Genomic DNA, 13954 nt, shown 5'->3' with positions numbered 1-13954 from the left:
GAAAAGTACAGTTTAATATTGACTCAGTAGAATATGAGAAACACTCAGTGAATGTTTTATACCCCCCCACACACACAAAAGCCAGTTAACAGTTTTTGCTGAGCATGGGGGAAAAAAATTGCTATATCTTCCAATTTAGACACTGCAGTCAATGAAATCTGCAGAAGGTTCACAGAGTTGTGGTTTACAATAAGTCTTTCTGGTGAACTTAATTGTCACAGTGTTTTTTTTTTTTTTTTTTTTTGAGTTTAATCTGTTTGGGTTTTATTTTATTTATTTATATTTTTAATGCTTTTTTAAACATCTTTATTGAAGTATAATTGCTTTACAATGGTGTGTTAGTTTCTGCTTTATAACAAAGTAAATAAGCTATACGTATACATATATCCCCATATTTCTTCCCTCTTGTGTCTCCCTCCCACCCTCCCTATCCCACCCCTCCAGGCGGTCACAAAGCACTGAGCTGATATCCCTGTGCTATGCGGCTGCTTCCCACTTGCTATCGGTTTTGCATTTGGTAGTGTATATATGTCCATGCCACTCTCTCACTTTGTCCCAGCTTACCGTTCCCCTCCCTGTGTCCTCAAGTCCATTCTCTAGTAGGTCTGCGTCTTTATTCCCGTCCTGCCCCTAGGCTCTTCATGACCTTTTTTTTTCTTTTTAGATTCCATATATATGTGTTAGCATACGGTATTTGTCTTTCTCTTTCTGACTTACTTCACTCTGTATGACAGACTCTAGGTCCATCCACCTCACTACAGATAACTCAATTTCATTTCTTTTTATGGCTGAGTAATATTCCATTGTATATAAGTGCCACATCTTCTTTATCCATTTGTCTGTCAGTGGACACTTCGGTTGCTTCCATGTCCTGGCTATTGTAAATAGAGCTGCAATGAACATTGTGGTACATGACTCTTTGAATTATGGTTTTCTCAGGGTATATGCCCAGTAGTGGGATTGCTGGGTTGTATGGTAGTTCTATTTTCAGTTTTTTTAGGAACCTCCATACTGTTCTCCATAGTGGCTGTATCAATTTACATTCCCACCAACAGTGCAAAAGGGTTCCCTTTTCTCCACACCCTCTCCAGCAATTATTGTTTGTAGATTTTTTGATGATGGCCATTCTGACTGATGTGAGGTTTTATCTCATTGTAGTTTTGATTTGCATTTCTCTAATGATTAATGATGTTGAGCATTCTTTCATGTATCACAGTGTCTTTCAAACCCCATATGGGCAATTTCTATTGATTATAATGCTGCCTCCTGCTGAGAGCAAAACTGATCCACTGCACACTCCAGAGTGGGTAATCCTTGCCAGCAGGTCACTTATGCCTCCCAAGGTTTCCTTTTAACACAATTAATGATGATGATGATGATGGTGGTGGTGATAATAATAATCCTTAATTCTTACTCAACACATTCTATTAAGATAGCTGCAAATTAAATAGGGTTCATAGAATGTCAGTTCCTTGACAGGGAAAACATAGGGTAGCCCAGTTACATTTTGATGGTAATTTGAGACTGTTTTCGGAAACTAGATCCTAAAGATATCCTTGAATTAAAAAGAGACTCAAAACACTTAACGAACAGCTATAAGACAACTGTAGACTTACTGTAAAGTTATGTCCTCTACTGTACAAAATTTTGCTTTCTATTTCCCATAATTCATATCAAAATAATTCCCAAAATGTATATTTGTGGCAGGTGCCTTCTGTTCAGTAAAGGAGGAAAACAACCTCATAGTTCTTATGAGTTTTGCAAAATATACCTGCTTACTATTTTAAAGAAATAAAAGGACTATACCAAAAATAAAACCCCACAAAACCCAACTCTACCAATTATCAAATTTTCTAATGCATCCTTGTACCCTCAGTTGGTTCAAGAGTGAAGACAGCAGCTTTCATTTCAAAGATAAGATGAGGCCAAACATGTTTTCTGAAGCTCCAGTTGTAGATGGGTCCAAAGTTGAATTCAATTTCTCTTTAAGGAGATAAATATAAAACCTAAATCTATCTAGTATTCTCTATACACTTTTTGTCTTCCTATATGTTTCCTTTATTTTTTAAAGGTCCACTTGCATCACCATTTTTTTAAATGTCATTTGGTAATAAAGCTGTAGTTATTCTTTCATTCTTCCTTACTTCCTTGGAGAAGTAAAATGAAAGGGCTGGACAATCTGACCTTTATGATCCCTTATATAAGTCTGTGATTATGGCATGACCATTAATGAACTACTTAATTGCCACTTCAATTAGAAGGAAAATACAGGCTGAGAGGAAGCACCTTCTGTTGGAACACAGATATCTCAAATGCACTTGCACCAAACTATAAAGCTGTTTCTTATGAAGCAAAATTTATGATAAGGTAATTTTAATTGTTTGGAACCCATACAAGGATAGTTATTCTCTAACTATAAGGCAGTATCATTTCAAGAGGAGGAACCCAAGAGCAGTAAAAGCCTTTATACCATCATAAAAAAAACAGGTATTTAGAACTATCATAGTCAGTCAGCTCAGGCTGCTATAACAAAATACCATTGTCTTAGTGGCTTAAACAACAGAAATTTATTTCTCACAATTCTGGAAGCTAGAATCTCCAAGAGCAATGTGCTGGCAAGGTAGGTTTCATTCTGAGGCCTCTACTCTGGCTTGCAGATGGCCACCATCTCTCTGTAAGGTCACATGACCTCTTCATTGTGTGTGCACAGGAAAAGAGAGAGAGCAAGCTCTCTGGTATCTCTTCTTATAAGGGCACTAATCCCATCATGAGAGTCCCACCCTCATGACCTCATCTAATCCTAATTACCTCCCCAAAGCCCCATCTTCAAATACCGCCACATTAGAGTTTAGGGCTTCAACATACACATTTGTGGGGGACATCAAAATTTGGTCCATAACGATCAGGTTACCTGCCAGCACAAACTTTTGTCATCTTTGCTAAGAGACACAGATTTAAAGGACTAAGAGTCAATACATTGAATGCAATACGAAGTAAGAGTTGAACAGTAGAAGCATCTAATCTGAATAATTCCTTTTCACTGTGAAAAAAAAGTACCACCCCATCCCACCTCTGCCAATAAACTTGTTTTTTGCCCAGGCTGGCTATTTAAATGCCCTAATTCTTTACTCCACCTTGTCTATTTATGCACTAGCACTACAATCATTTCTGTGGTGAAATCGACTGAGAAAGTATTTTTTTTCCAAGTTGGCTTTAGTGTCTAAAGACCTCCCTTCAAAAAGTGAAAATGCAGTGTTCAGGAGGCCTGTTTCATCACTAGACATGAATTACTCCACCCAGTTGGGACTGTGATGTCCTCGTATTAACTAAAGGTCCAGATTCAGCAGTACACTGTGGAAACAGTAAACTAAGGCACAAATTTTGTCATTGTTTGTCATCATGGTGCATCTGTTTTCCCACTTTCAGAAGGTACCAACTCTTAGGAAGACTTGAAGGGCAACTGCTATGGTCTGAATGTTCATGTCCCCCCAGAATTCATTTGTTGAAATCCTAACTCCTACGGTGACGGTATTGGTAGGTGAGGCCTTTGGAAGGTGCTTAGGTCATGAGTGCAGAGCCCTCATGAATGAAATGTGTTCTTATAAAAGAGGCCCCAGAGAGACCCTATGCCCCTTCCACCAAGCAAGGATACATGAAATCTACAGAAGAGACCCCTCACCCCACCATGATGGCACCCTGATCTCTGCCTTCCAGCCTCCAGAACTGTAAGAAAAATTTCTGTTGTTTATAAGCTACCCAGTCTGGTCTTTTGTTATAGCAGCCCAAGCAGACTAAAACAGTACTTCGTTTAAGAAACATTCCACAAAGCTCAGATTTCACAGAGCAAACTGTAAAATACAATTTTAGGATAGTAATATTGGGTATCTGGTTTTCTTAAAATTTCTAACTATAATTCAACACGATTTTGGATTCTGGTCATCTAAATACATATTTCTTGGTTTTGTTTTCTGTTTAAGAAACCACTGAACCACTGCTGACTCAGTGGTTTGTGCACAAAACTCTTCTTTATATTCTAGAATGGTCAGTTCAATAATCTCTGCCTCCAGTGGTACCCCAAAACTTCTACAATAAAACAGAATAGATTTATTTTTGCCCTTTTCAGTTATTTCAATCCCTGATGTGGTCACCAGTGGCCCCTTTCATTAATCATACAATATTATAAATTCACATACATTGGGACCACTGGAGCTACTTTGAGATAAGCAGATTTCAAATTAATTCATGCCTACTAATTTTGAGATCTGAGTTGAAGTTTCTTAGTCCTGTGTCACTCCACGGATATGACAATCATAATCAGTTTCTACACACAAAGTATGAGCAATTTAGAGATCTAAAATTAGTGTGTGCAAATTATTTAAATGAGTGCTGCATAAGAGATTAATCGGGCCACAGGAATGGCTAGAGTGTCTCAAATCCGAGTTCTCATTTATTTTCTTCTCTACTAATTGTCTAACCAAAGGTAGCACAAATTTCATTTAGTGAACTTATAGTACAGTGTTTTGTTTTTTTTTCAAACCTACAGTGATCTAGCCTCCATAGGTGAATTTAAACATTTTCGTCCATTTTCTGACTGAAGATTTTTTCAAAAGGAATGTGCAATAAAGTTTAGCATGCAGTGGAGAATTAATAAACATTGCTGATCAATAGGAACATGAACTAATGACTTTGTCTTGCTAATCCTATGTTTTAATCACTTGGTTTATGACTTCTACATACCCTTATTACATGTCCTTTTAGTCAAGCAAAGCCAGGGCAATTTTGAAGCTTACAATTTAGTTTCAGCTATTTTTACAAAATAGAAAACTTATGAAACTGTTTACCTGTCCTAAACACATAAGGAAGAAAATCTAAACACAACCCCACAATCCGTGTCATTTACATATAATTTCTATTTTCATCCTTTTTAATACCATATTATAAAATAGAATTGCCTTTATTGACAAAGTTTAACTAACTGAATTTTGAGTGAGTGTTGGTTTCTGGCTTTATAATTGTTTTAACATTATAACTTTAAAAAAGGTGTTTTCTTATAACATCTCTAATTACCAAAGACCATTGTAAGATGCATTTTGGAGTTGTAAACCCAATAGCATGTATCAGTCATGTTTTAAATACTTAGTTGATGAATGAATCAAGGAGTCTTCCTCTTCCACATTCCAAGGAAGATTTCCAGTACTTAGTGGGCAGAATGGTTATAGCTCATAATCTCTACTGTTACATCAATGTCTAAGCCTGTATAAGGTTATACCTACATCTCAAGCAAGAAATGTTGATCTTCGCATAGTTTCCATAAAGAAAGGCAAGATCCAATGAGGCAGTGTGCAAACTGTATACCAGAACACTTGTAGTTGGATTGTGAAAGAACTTCAGGGTCAGATTTGGCTGATCACCTAGTAGGTGTTGGGAGGCACACCAACTTTCAATCCTAGCTAGGGTCAGAGAGCCTGTTCCTAGGTAGCACATATTTCCAAGCCCCATCACTGTTACCTTCCACCTCCTTTTAAAAACACATTTGCCATAAGTAAAGCCAACAAGACACTCAGAGAATCCAGGCATAAATGTTTATGCATTTGGCATTATTATACAAGTTTGGGAGAAAACAAAAAGTGAGTCAGAATTTAATTGAGGGTGTTTATATAACACAGCTGTACATGAGCAAGTATGTTACCACAACATTCTACATTTAGCTTTCTGGAGCCCAAGGCAGACTTAAGATCTAGAATGGGCCTCTTCTCTGGAAAATCCTTCTCAAGATCTTTTATCTTTATCAAAGAGGATTATTTCCACCTCCATCCCATAGCTCTTATGGGTGCTAGATAACACATGCCTACTCAAATAGGCTTCAGATATTTGGAATCTAGGCAAATGGGGCCTTAATTATTATTCGGTGGGCTTGAATTTTACTCTGCTAATTTTGAGTGAATGAAGAGCATTCAGGAAACTCTTGCCTGTTTCATTTTTGTAGTTTTCTTCTGTTTCTCCTTTCCGTTTCTTGAGCCCTGCCTTTCTTTTTATATCAGGCAAGAGATTCACTTAAAGTGAAGGAAGGGAATTGTGAGAGAGAGACTATTTCTGCCCCAATTTCAACTTCTGTGTTCAGATATACTTCCCTATGACCCACCACTTTAACACTAATTTATGTTTTAGCTTCTTAGTGAATAGCCAATTTGTAGCTCATCAAAATACTCTCTCCTCCTCCAAGACATAAACTCTACTATGAAGTTCTCAGCTACAAGTGGCTTAGAGGAGAAACTGCCATTTCCTCCAAAACAGGCTGTTGCATACTCAAAACTAAACAGTATACAAACGTCTTGCGTTGAGTTCCTAATATTGGTAGAATATTTGTTCTCATTGTTGTTCTAGATACATGTGTTTGGTGAGTGAGGGGCTACAGAGGTGGAGATGGTGCTGTAGGCACCTGGTATAAACTTGCAAGCTGAACGCCACACAGAAAGTCCTAACAGGGCAGGCCGGGCAGCATTCTGGGTCCTGTAACACTGGATTCGGAAGCGAGTCTGCGGGAGTCTCATCCAGGGCTGGCGGCGTCCAGCCACCCTGGAGGCTTGCTGGCCGGAGGTCCTGGGCGGCACCGGCAGCGGCGCCTGGGCTCAGCACACATCATTCAGGGCTTTGCGGGCAAACTCGGACAGGATGAAGGGTGCCCGATATACATCAGAGTTGTAGTATTTCAGCTGTATCTGTTCCACCTGCTTCTGCGTCAGGGGCTGCACGGGCTCCAGGAAGTTGGTGCTTGGATTTTTGCTGCACAGTATGAAGCCAATTTGGCAGCTGGGGTAGGTGGGGATGGTGCAGTAAGCGTAGCCGACCACCGGGAAGAGTGATTTGCAGAACTGCCGCATCACCTTGATGAGGTCCAGGTGCAGCCACTGACACTCGCCCTGGCAGCAGAGGATGCCACCCTCCTTCAGGGCCGTCTTCATGAGCCGGTAACAGGAATCCTTGAATAGACTCTCAGCAGGGCCCAGGGGGTCTGAGGAGTCAGTGATAATGACATCGAAAGCATCCTGGTTCTGTTTCATGAACTCAAAACCATTATCCACATGTAGGATGAGCTTTGAGCTCGAGTAGCCAATGGCCATGCCCGGCAGGAACTTCTTGGAGACTTGAACGACATCCTCGTCGATCTCGCACTGGACCACGGACTCCACGGAGGAATGCTTCACCACCTGCCGCAGGACACCCCCATCCCCGCCCCCGACGATCAGCACCTTGCGTGGATTGGGGTGGCTGCAGAGGGGCAAGTTGGCTATCATCTCCTGGTAGGAGAACTCGTCCCTCTCTGTGCACTGGACGACGCCAACCAACACCGGCACGTCGCCGTAGCTCTTACTGCGGAAGACAGGGATATCCTGATACCGCGAGCACTGATGGTGTAGCAGCTGCTCCGCCTGCAGCGACAGGGCCTGGCCGGGCCATGCGCTGCACGTCTAGCGGAACCAGATGGCGGCGGGGCCGTCGGGGCCGGGCTCCATGGCTGGCAGGCTGGCGGGCGGGCAGACTCGAGGCCGGAGCAGCGGGATTCCGGCCCGGGACTGCAGGTAGCGCAGAGCCGCAGCACAACGGGACCAGCCCCACCCAGCGCCAGCGCCAGCGCCTCGCCCTAACCCCGCCCGTGCCCTACCACCACCGACGGGGCGGAGCCTGCTGGCAGGAGCGAAACCCGAAACCTCTTTGCAGAGGCCTTTGGTATCTTTTTATCTCCTAGCCATTTCTTATCATTAACATTCTACCCCATGTCTCCAGATCACTGTGTCACTTCTGTGTGGCATAATCCCCTCCCAGCACTTCTGGGAACATCCACTAGAGACCACAAGCTGTGCTGTGCCCACTTACCAAGCAAACACATTTAATACAAAATTATAAAAATGAGGGCTTCCCTGGTGGTGCAGTGGTTGAGAGTCCACCTGCCGATGCAGGGGACACGGGTTCGTGCCCCGGTCCAGGAAGATCCCACATGCTGCGGAGCGGCTACGCCCGTGAGCCATGGCCGCTGAGCCTGCGCGTCCGGAGCCTGTGCTCCGCAACGGGAGAGGCCACAACAGTGAGAGACCCACGTACCGAAAAAAAAAAAAAAAAAAAAAATATATATATATATATATATATATATATATATATATATATATAAATGATATTTCATTACCAGAAAATATGCGTGTCCTAGAATAAAATTAGTTTTCACTATGAAGGAGGAAAGCCTTGTGAACTTCTGTTCCCCACTGCATAGCTTGACAAACTCAGCCAATGTCATGAAGACCAAATAGACCCAGGCCCATTTTGACCTGGACGGAGGAGTTTGCCAGGATTTGGGACTCTCAGTGTTAAAACTGGGGAAGTCTCCGGCAAACCACTGGGTTTGATCATCTGAAAACCAACTAAAAGTACTGGATAGCGCTACTGTCAAGAAAATCAAAGCCTCTTATCTGCTTTCTGCTGGAAGGTACCTTTCTCATTAAACTTGAAGTCACTGATGATTTCCTCTCTTACTATATAACATTGCTTCCTACCTGGTGCTACCACCTTCTCCACAAAGACAAAATTCTGTGTCCTCTAGTTTTCTTGTTATTGTGGTTGCTGTTTTGACAAAAATGATATGAATTTCTTTTGAAATTGTCACCTTAAAGATTCTCATGATAGTTTCTGGCATCATGGTACCATAATTCCATTTCCCCCTTCATCTCACCAATGAAAGTAGCTTGGGTTTTGCTGACTACCTCATGACACTTGCACGCGCATTACATTTATCTTGCCATCACAATAACAGATATTGTTCCCATTTCCTGATGAGAAAATAGAGGCTAAGTGGAATCAGGTGACTAGCATTGGTTGTAGAACTAGTCACAGGATAAGCCTACTCCGTATCATGGCCTTGGCTTTCCATATTAATAATGACTCTCCTTTTTCTAGACTATCTGTCAAATATGCCTAACACCTATAATCACAGAAGAAATGTGACCCAAAGCTTGTAGATTAAAAGATCTACTGGAAAATATTTTCTCAGCCCTGTCTTGTGCATAGCTTAGATAGCTTCATGGTTGACTTTTCTAATTACTCTCATGAGACCATAAAATCCAACTCTCTGACAGAATGCTATTGAGTTGCTTTCTTTTATTTTTACCTTGAATATGCCGTTTGTGTTTTAAATGTTCATGGCAAACATTACTCAGACCATAATATTTCAAAATATTTCCCATATTATTTCAAAATATTCCCATAATATTTCAAAAGAAAACCATATTCAGGAGCCTGAAAAATGAGGCGGGGAGAAATAGCAGTCCTGAATTTTCATTTTACTCAAAGTACTCCTGATCAAAGATTGAATTTCAGGATACCAGACCAAATAATTTTTCTTCAAAACTGAAGATAAAATCCTCTTTATTTTTCTTTTCTCTTTGCCATGCAAGGAAAAAAAAAATATGTGCCAGTAATCCATAATTCACTTTATTGGAAGAAATTTCTTGGGAATTATATTCTAGAAATGGCTATAGTCTGGCAATTCTAGAATCTATACTAAAGAAGTCATTTCAAAGGAATTTTCCAAATAAAACCTTTTCACTTTGAAAAATGGCTCTGCTTTAGTCAAATTCACACAATGAAGGGAAAATTAAAGCCTAAAGTTAATTCTGTAAGAGTATAGGAATACAGGCAAGCTTTGATACAAATTAATGGCATGGAATCAAAACACAAACTTGAACAGTTTATTGGGCAGAATATCTGCAAAGTTAAAATATACACAGAGGCAGTAGTTATGAATGTGAAGAAAAATATCAAAACAAAGATCACTGAAAGACAGACTTATAGTTCAGCTTTAACTGCCTACAGGGAAGTTTTTATTTGAATTCAGTTCATCCTAGACGATTCCAAAATGGGAGTTCAGTGAATCCTAACTTACAAAGAGAACTGACAGCCAGTCAGGTACATTTCACTCCAGTCAGTTAGAGCTGATGTTGCCTTCATGGATTTATGGTACTCCCAGGGATCTGTCTATCTATCCAGCTCAGGCCAACTGTAGGGAAATTAGTATAAACAATATAGACTTCCAATCTACAGGTATAATGTATAAATGATTAACAACCTTAACCCCCTCAATTTTATTTCTTATATTGTAATACTTGTGTGGCTCAGATTTACATAACAGAACTATACAACGTTTGTTGTAAGAAACATGCATGTCCCTAACAATTCTCGTAATGTGCCTCTTTATTTAACACTGTTGCTTTAACATTTACAAACTATATGTTGTTCAAACTAGTATCCTATTAAACTGTAACTTTAAAAGTACAAAACATAACTTGCCATAATTTATAAATCAATGATTACCATTTGTATGGACAGTGCTTGGTAAACTGAATAAGATAAATAGGTGTTTAAACATCTACCTTTACACCTCTGGTACTTTATGATCAGTTTAGGAGGGAATGATATCACAATCACTTGTGAAATAGCATCATCAAATCATTAAAGCCATCAGGTTCTAACATTCCCAGAAAAATGGCCTTATTAAAATAGACTGATGAACTATATTGTATCATGAACCTGGGTAGCCCCATTCTACATTTAACATATCCAAAAATATCATAGAGCTGAAAAGACATTCAAATGAAATAAATATATACTTTCCATTTGATTATTATAGTAATCTATCACATTGAAATAATGCAGTGTGTCCTATCAAAGCAAGGTTCCTGCTATACTTCAAAGACTATAGCTGAGACAGTAAAATACCCTTCATGTTTCACATATATTTCCTATCATCCACTAGGAACATCTATTTTTATAGGTTTACTTATATCTTTGGGGTAGAAGAGAGCAAAGTGGTATTATTAAAGTTGTAAGATTGTAAGAAAAGATTTGATGATTTTAGCACAGTATTGAGAACTATTTATTGGTTCTTTTAAAAATTATATCTCTTCAACTGTTAATGATGCATACTGAACTACTTATGGATGAAATATGATGAATTTGCTTTAAAATATTCCAGGCCAAAAAAAAAATGGGTGGGATAGATGAAGCAAGATTGGAAAGGTGTTAATAATCGTGTAAATTGGGTGATAGTTACGTGGAATTGATTATATTATTCTACTTTTGTGTGTATGTGGAAATTTCTGTAATACAATTTTTTAAATTATTATTATAATTCATCCTATCTTCATGGGACTTAACTCTAGTACGTGTGATTTAGTGATGTATATGAACTTTATGTAAAAACACCATGTTTTATTCTTTTCTAAATCCAAACATGAAAAAAACTGACCTGTAAATGATATGCTACCACAAATACAGAACTGCTGAAAGTGTAAAATCAGCAAGATTTTGTGAGACCGATTCTTGAAGTGATTTAACTGATGCCTTTATGTCTCAAAAGTAGTAGGAGAAACAAAGGATCAAATTTAGGCATAGGTTCCCTGATATGAATCAATCAACTATTTAGTTAGAAACACACTAGAGGCTGTAAAGCATACAATAAAATAGACAAGACATTGCCCCACCTGTCAAAAAGTTTCCAGATCAGCAGAAGAGACAACATTAGCACACACCAAACAGCAGATAGTTGAAAGCTGAAATGCATGGTCCAAGTAGTAATTATAAAGGAATTTATCAAAAGGAGAGTTTTGTGAAAGTCCCACATAAAAGATCAGAATTGAAACGGTCATTTTAAGATGGATAACATTTGGGGACGCAGGATAAGATATTATGTTGCATGTAGAGAGTTCAACACAAGCGAAAACATTAAAAGTCAGCATGGTATGTAGATATTAAAGAGAGCACGTACCCTAGAGCAAGGGACACATGTAAAGGAATAATAATAATGACAACAGTAATAATAATAATAGCAGACATTCTGTGCAAGGCACTATTAATAATACCCCAATTTTGCAAATGAGGGAACAGGCACAGAGAGATTAAGAAATGTGCCCGAGGTCATAGAGTTTATATAATGATGGAGCAAGGTTTTGAACCCAGTCTAGTTTCAGGATACATGTGCTGACTCCCATGGCATACTACTCAGTAGGAAATAGGACTTGATAGGTAGTTTGGGAGCAGATAATAGAAGTCAGACAGAGGACTTTCCAATTGATGCTAACCATATTGGTGCCTGACAGGCAAATAACATGGGGACAGAATTGTGGCTGCACCATCCATTCATAGAGCTCATTTCTGATCCTAAAGCTGACTTCTCTCCATCTTCACTTCAAATAACCACTACTTTTATGGACTGTCCAAAATTGTTCAGCCTAGAAGTTGAGAGCTAACTTTTGCTCTCTCAAGTCAAAGAATCATAAAAACGTGGCACTAAGTTTAAGCAACTTGGCTGAAAGTACATAACTTTGTGTTGGATCAAAGAACTAAAAATCCAAAGACTCTTGGTCTGAACCCCAGACTTCACATACAAATGTACACTTCTCTCAGAACTATAATTCCATAGGCTGAAACTAGAAGTGCATGTAACTGGATCCCAGCCATTTGTCTCACATCTAATGACACAATTTGGAAACTATTACATGATAATTCACAGCCTGTTGTGCTGGGTTTTGCACATCAAGCACATAAAAATAAATAGTGCAAATATTTCTCATAATTCTTTCCATTATTATTAAGCTCAATATACAAACCCCACTGTTTAACACTTGGAATAGATCCTGGGACCCAGAATAAAGGTATAGAATCTAAGATTATGATTATTAATAGTCTCCTCTCCTCATACTTTTCCTGTTGCCTCTGACCTTGACACCTGACTTGTTCTCAGACCTGTTGACTGAATTATGATTTTCACTCCTTTATTATCTATGAGAAGTATTAAGTTATCTTACCAAATCTCCCCACCTTTAAGTCCAGAATTAACTCTTGAGGAGTAGAAAGCTTTTACATTGTCATATAGGAATGACTTTCCTGAACTCAGGTCACCAACCATGTTGGTTGGCCCCAGACTTTCCTGGTTTGGGCACTGAAAGTCCTGCATTCAAGGAAAAGCCCTCTGTCCCAGGCAAACCAGAACAGCTGGTCACCCTAGTGTCTGGCACACTGTCTAAAATGTTAGAAAAAGCAGGTGGGCCTGTCTCCATAGAGCTATTTGTGTATCTATGAGTTGTTTGATGAAACAAAAGGAATATGTGCAGATGAAAAAAAAATAGAATAAAAAGTGAAACGCTCCCTCAGCCTTCTGGAGAGACATGTAATCCTAGCATGAGAACTCCTGCCACTTGGAAGAGAAGTGAGCCTTTTTCCTAAACCTGATATGATCTGTTGATAATCAGTTACAAGAAAGGTAAAAACACTTCCTAGTAACTCTTCAAGTTGCAGTAATGCTGCTAACGTGCTGTGCTGGGGAAGTAGGATACCAATTTACCTGAAAATCAAACTAGCTCTTAATTAAAACTAATCGTACAACACAGAATTTCTACATTGTAGTACACTGGCCCATGACCCAGTTTTCAGGAACTATAACAGTTTAGAAATGTTTTCTTTTATTGCAGCCGAAAACCCAGTATTAGCATTCAAGCAAAATGACTCACATTTATTATTAAGGTATTCTCTGAGAAAGTCACCGTTTTACTGAAAGCAAAGCAGGGCAAAAAGAGGAAGCTGGTATTTGAGTAAAACACCTTCTCCTTAGATCCTTACTGAGTGTGGTCATGGCTTCTCAACACACACTGTAGTCTCAAAAATACTTGAGAAAGGATCTGCGAGTAAGAGTTCCCCTTCAGAAAACTAAGGAACCATTTTCCCCTCTCATAGACACTATGTTTGTGGGACAGCCAGGGATGAAATGAATTTTACGTTAAAAACATCCAAAGATGTTTTGAAGACACTTCTCTTTTCTTTGAAGAGAAGTTGTTTGGAGGACCGAATGATACACAGGAAATGTATTTTAAAATTACATCTCATTGACAAAATATGATATGTGATTAATTAT

At 39.2% G+C, this 13954-nt stretch overlaps 1 long non-coding RNA gene and 1 pseudogene across 1 annotated transcript in view; both read right to left on the bottom strand.

Annotated features, from left to right (window-relative positions):
- The window catches only part of LOC137217354 (uncharacterized), a 574439-nt gene that overhangs the window by 313359 nt on the left and 247126 nt on the right, over positions 1 to 13954 (bottom strand). The gene's annotated exons all lie outside the window — the stretch shown is intronic.
- On the bottom strand, positions 6630 to 7514 carry LOC137216893 (spermidine synthase pseudogene; annotated as a pseudogene).

The sequence above is a fragment of the Pseudorca crassidens genome, chromosome X, assembly GCF_039906515.1.
Source record: "Pseudorca crassidens isolate mPseCra1 chromosome X, mPseCra1.hap1, whole genome shotgun sequence".
Taxonomy (NCBI): Eukaryota; Metazoa; Chordata; class Mammalia; order Artiodactyla; family Delphinidae; genus Pseudorca; species Pseudorca crassidens.
Note: the sequence above shows the minus strand (reverse complement) of the source record. Positions and strands in the feature narration are given on the sequence as shown.